This window comes from Physeter macrocephalus, chromosome 1 (genome assembly GCF_002837175.3).
Source record: "Physeter macrocephalus isolate SW-GA chromosome 1, ASM283717v5, whole genome shotgun sequence".
NCBI lineage: Eukaryota > Metazoa > Chordata > Mammalia > Artiodactyla > Physeteridae > Physeter > Physeter macrocephalus.
This window is the reverse complement of record NC_041214.2, coordinates 52706432-52712389: the sequence shown is the minus strand read 5'-3', so window position 1 is coordinate 52712389 and position 5958 is coordinate 52706432. Positions and strand designations below refer to the sequence as shown.

The window sequence follows — 5958 nt, the reverse complement described above, 5'->3', positions numbered from 1 at the left end:
ATGTATATGTATAACTGATTCACTTTGTTGTAAAGCAGAAACTAATACACCACTGTAAAACAGTTATACTCCAATAAAGATGTTTAAAAAAAAAGAATAGGAGGAACATCCATATAACAGGAGAGAAAGCTAAAAATTTAAACAAATGATAATTTCTAAGAAATTCAATAGGCTTAGAAGATACTATCAAAGCACTCATGAAAAGTAAAAAAATAAAAAGATAAAAAACAGAAGGTAAAAAAGGATCAATCCAGGAAGTCCAATATCCAACTGATATGCATTCCAGAAAGAAACAAAGCATAGAAAAGAGATAAAGAAAAATATCCAAAGAATAATTTTAAAAATTTCCAGAAATGAAAGATATGAATTGCCCTAAATCCCTGGGACAATGAATTTAAAGACTTATACCAGACATACCTCATAAAACTTCAGAAACGAGGAATACAAAGAAGATCCTAGAAACTTCTAAAGATAAAAAAAATGGGGAATCACAATAAAAGGCACAGGGCTTCTCAGCAGCAACACAGCAAACCATGGTGACTTGCCTGCAAAATTCTAAGTGAAAATTATTTTCAAACTACAATCTATATTCAGCCCAATCACAGATCTAATACGAGATCAAAGTAAAGACATTTTCTGATACGCAAAGGCTCAAAATTACACCTCACACTCACCCTTTTTTAGGAAGGTACTGAAGGATGTGCTCTACCAAAAGGAGAGACTGAACAAAGATGACCCAGATTCAGAAAACAAGTGGTCTAACACTTGAGATAGGTTAAAAAGTTCCAGGATGACAGCAGGCCCAGGTACAAGGGATACATCAATAAACAAGAGAGAAAAATCCTTGCCCTCAAGGAGCTTACATTCCAGTTTAACAGCAGTTCTCAAAGTGGTTCTCTAGACCCCGGGGGTCCCTAAGACCTCAGAGGATCCAACAAATCGAAACTATTTTTATTATAATACTAAAACATGATTTACCTTTTTCACTGTGTTGACTTTTGCGCTGATAACGTAAAAGCAATGGTAGGCAAAATTGCTGGTGCTTTAACAGGAATCAAGGCAATGGGGCCAAATGGTACTAGCAGTCATTGAATTCTTCACTGCAACACAGTTTATAAAAAAAAAAATTTTTTAAAGGCAGTTTCACTTAGGAATGTCCTTGATAAGGCAGTAAAAGTCATTAATTTTATTAAATTTCAACCCTTGAGAACACATCTTAATATTCTGTGTGATGAATTAGGAAATACACATAACTGCTGCTGCATACTGAAGAACGATGATTATCTTGAGAAAAGTATTTGTGCAGCTGAATTACAAGTTGAACTAGCTGCTTTTATCATGAAACACTATTTATTTTAAAGAACTGACTATGATTATTCAGACTTGGGTATTTGACAGACGTTTTCTCAAAAATGAATTAAGGGAGTCTTTCACTTCAAGGAAAGTGTCAATTTATTGCCAATGATAAAATTTGAGCTCTCAAGCAAAAATCAAAATGTTGGATGACTTGTATTTGTCACCATGAGATAGACAGCTTCTCAGCACTTAAAGATTCCTCTGATTAGATCAATGGTGATATTAACATATGGGAATTTTTAAAATATTATATAATGAAGGGTGTCAATATCTGGAAGATATGCATAACTCAATGAACCAGTATTTTCCAACAGACCAATGCATGATGTCACAGAATCATATATGAGTAAAAAATCCATTCACAGTGCAAGACAGACCAATAGATTTTAATGTAAGCATGAAAAGGTCATTGATATAGTTTCATATAACACATTGCAACCAACCTTTAAGAAACTACTTGTCAGGTTCTGGAGTAGTATTAAAGAAGTAATTATCTGAAAAAGCTATTAAAATACTACTTTTTCCAACACCATATCTGTGTGAATCCAGATTTTCTTCATATACTTCATTCAAAAAACTCATCACAATAGACTGAATACAGAAGCAGATATAAGAATCCAACTGTCTTCTATTAAGCCAGATAGTAGAGATTTGCAAAAATGAAAAATAATGCCACTTTTCTAAATTTGTTTTGCCTTGGAAAATATAGCTATTTTTCAAATCAAATATGTTATGTTACCAAGTAATGGATTTATTATTATTTTTAAGTGGATTAATAAATATTTCAAATTTTTCTGGCTTAATTACTAGTAAGGCAATATTTCTAGATATAGCTCATGTAGATAAAAGTTTGTAGGGTCCCCAGGACTTCCCTGGTGGTCCAGTGGATAAGACTCCACACTCCCAATGCAGGGGGCCCAGGATGGATCCCTGGTCAGGGAACTAGATCTCGCTCACATGCATGCCGCAACTAAAGATCCTGCATGCCACAACTAAGACCTGGTGCAGCCAAAGTAAATAAATAAATAAATAAATATTTTTTTTTAAAGTTCGTAGGGTTCTCAGTAACTTTTAAGAATCTAAAGTGATCCTAAAACTAAAAACTGTGAGATCCACTACTCTAAGGTATCCACAGTCATTTCCATTCTCCATTTCTGTCCAGCTTTTAAGTCCTTATAGAAGGCATAAAGAAGTAGGAAAAAAAGAAAAGGACAAACATCTAATTATGTACCTTGTTGGTGACCAAAAAAGAGATTGAGAGATGGGTATAAATTTTTTCTATGTTTTAACATCAAATAACATAATTCATCCATATTAGAAGAATGGTTACATTAATTCATAAAAGTTAATGGAAGATATAAAATCCTTCCTTAGAGCAACCGGGTGAAAAAAGTTAAAAAATCACTGTTATAAATCTATAAATATTTTTTCAAGTAACACATTTACATTTCAAAAAATAATGCTGAAGTATAATTAATCTCAATAAGAGAAAGCAAAAAGCCACTGCATTTCTTTATTATAGTTAACTTCAAATATTTATTCAGAAAAGAAAGTGAACACTAAGAACAAATCAGAGGTAGATCCAAAAACTGTCTTCTCTATCCATGACAGTACTGAATTCCCTAGATTCATACTTACCTCTGGATTTCCATAATGTCACTAGCATATAATTGAATATATTTGCTCATTCAAGTCATGGTGGTCAATTTATATCACACACTCCTAGTAAGGAAGAACTGTTTATATTTAACTCCATTGGTAAGGTATAACACATGGAAAGACCCATTAATAGCTCTTTCCGATAAGAGAAATGATGAATTGAGCACAGATTTTTAGGAATCCCAGAACTTAACAATTTTTCAATCTATCTGTAAGCAGAAAAGGCAACACAAGGACACAACTCCTAAGGCTCTCAGTTTTCTGTTCTCACTCTAGCCTCTATTACTTCCTGGTAGTAGTCTCATGGTTTCAAACCATATCCAACTACTCCCACTACAGAACTGAAGCCATGATATAATGACTACAGTAGGACATCAATTTACAAAAACATCTTTAGGTGACCGATTGAAGATGTGGAGCCAAAATGTGTTCATTCAAAAGAGAGCTTAAAAGCATACACAAGTAGTTCCTTTGTCTGGTAATCAATAAAGGTAGAATAAGCAGTTATCTTTTTCAGAAAGCAGGCAGTTAAGAGAGAACAAAGATTCCTAAAGGCCATGACAGTTTATAATTATTTCACCACTACTCATTCACAGTATATCAAACTATAATTTTTTTTTTTTTTTTTTTGGTGGTACGCGGGCCTCTCATTGTTGTGGCCTCTCCCGTTGTGGAGCACAGGCTCCGGAAGCACAGGCTCAGTGGCCATGGCTCACGGGCCCAGCCGCTCCGCGGCGTGTGGGATCCTCCCGGACCGGGGCACGAACCCATGTCCCCTGCATCGGCAGGCGGACTCGCAACCACTGCACCACCAGGGAAGCCCAAACTATAATCTTTTTTATCTTGGACACATGACCAAAGGGGAGGGGGGAGGAACAGTCATTTCAATGGGAAATCCACCTCAAAGAGGTAGAGAAAAGTAAAAAACGGGGATAACACGGTTTAGCATAGGAAGAAATCCACAAACAAGCATAGAACCACCCAAGGCAATAAAAGAACTAAGGTAAAATTCTAGCTTAATGAGCAAAACAAAGCAAAACTCAAAAGAGATACAGAATTATCAAAACACTCCTCCCAGCACAACTAAAAATATGCAGACTAGCATCTTTTTTAAAAAAACATTATCAGTCATAGCAATTTCCTCCCTCTGGTGTGAAAATAAAGGCAGAAAATATACCTATACGTCTAATACAACAATCTTATTACAGAAGTATTCCAACTCATAACACAACTCTGTTGAGACTAGTCAAGTTGGTAAGACCAATTAACAGATGCCAGCTGCCTTTATCTTTTTCAGTTTCAAACATTTTTAGCCCTCTTATTGAAGAACATACAGTAATAAAGTGCCACCACTTAGCAGGAAATCTCCTGTATCTGCAAATAAAGTGAGTATTTATAGACTCTAGAGCTAAAGGAGCGCTCAAAGGATACCCAGTTTCCTCACAGGGTTGCACCTGTCATATCTGCTCCAATCCTTAATCCTGAAAATTCTGCGTATCTCCTTCACTTAGAGCTTTTACGGTTAAGTCCAAAGATGACAACTTGAATACTTTTTTTGTGACAACACGAAACATTTTAATTTATTTAACTACCTAGTACCTAGTTAGCTGAAACACAAATAAGTTACTGCTAATTCTGAAAATGCAAAAAAGAAAAAAAAAATTGGCCTCCACTGTGCATTTAAAGATATACAACCTCTAAAAGAGAAATTAAGGATGACCTAAAATCAAGAGCAGGCAACATGTATAACAGTGCATTATAACCTCTCACCAAAGGAAACAGTTTAAGGGTAGCCATATACTCTTGGGCTATGACCACAAGGCCACAAGTCCTGAAATCAAGAAAACAGATGAGCGTTTAAGGCAAGTATATTTATTTGTTAAGGAAGGAAAGTGTATTTCACCCAGCACTCTCCTTCCTCTCAGCAAGCGAGTGTAAGGGAGGGGGAGGGGGAGGGTGGAGTGGCGGTGGGGGAGGGGCGGGGGAGGGAGGGCGGAGTTGGAAGGGGAGGCGGATTTAAAGTAGAGACAACGGAGTGGGTAGAACAGAGTACGCCAGGTTGCAGCCTCCCTCACGCTCCACCATACCTATAGCTAGTGACGAAGCACCGGTCACCCCTTACAAGACGAACCCAGAAACCCAAAAGCAGCTATCAAGGATCAGGGACTGGCGGTGTGGGTAGGGGTGCGAGAGGTGTTGAGGAGCGGAGGCGAAGAACAGGTGGCTAACTCTCCCTCACCACCTCGAGACTCAGGGCCTAGCCTGAGGCCTGCGACCGCGTACCACCCGATAGCTGCCACCCCCCCAAGGCCCCAGCTTGGTCCTCAAAGGTCAGACTCCTCCAGGTGCGAAGCGCCTGCGCACTGCGCCGCTCGGCACGCCGCCGGGCCAGCACCCCCACCACCACCACCTCCCACCACCCCCCGCAGCTGCCGCAGCTGCTGCCTCCCGTACACAGACTGCGCCAGGCCCGCGCCGCCTCACGCCGGAGTAGGGCCTCGGAACCCCTCGGCTGCAGGCGCCGTCTCTCAGGCCCCGGACGCGGGCATCACCTGGATTCCGGCCTTCGGGCTTACACCTCCCGTAGACTTACAAGCGCCGCAGGTCTGGAAACGTTTCTTCAAATCTGGGCGCCGCCGGCGTCCACCGAACTTACTTCAGTTTAAGCTCACCGCCTTCCTGGTTTCACCGCCAGGCAGCATCAGCCGAGCTTTCGAGTGCATCGATGGAGGCTGCCAGGCGTTAGGAGTGCCGAGGGAGTAGATTGTCACGCCGCCAATTTTTTGTTTGGTGTTGGTTTTGCTTGCTTGATTATTTGAGTTTCTTGTTACCAAAAAGCAATAAAGGTGGGGACTGAAGAGTATTATTGCCTTAGTAATCGTCGTTATCGTCACAGATAATCAGTAAACCAACCTGCATTATAAGAAGTTATATAGACACCCA

General features: G+C 39.4%; 1 protein-coding gene across 7 annotated transcripts in view; it reads right to left on the bottom strand.

Moving 5' to 3' along the window:
• RSRC1 (arginine and serine rich coiled-coil 1) overlaps positions 1-5715 on the bottom strand; it is a 440472-nt gene extending 434757 nt beyond the window's left edge. For 4 of the 7 annotated variants that reach the window (XM_055081595.1, XM_028490480.2, XM_055081613.1 and 1 more), the window contains exon 1: positions 5609-5715. The gene's annotated coding sequence lies outside the window, so the exon portion shown is untranslated. Of the gene's footprint in view, positions 1-978; positions 1101-5567 lie in introns of all 7 variants that reach the window. The other 3 variants (XM_055081583.1, XM_055081564.1, XM_055081512.1) reach the window with 2 other exon arrangements.
• Between the last annotated feature and the right edge of the window lie 243 nt (positions 5716-5958).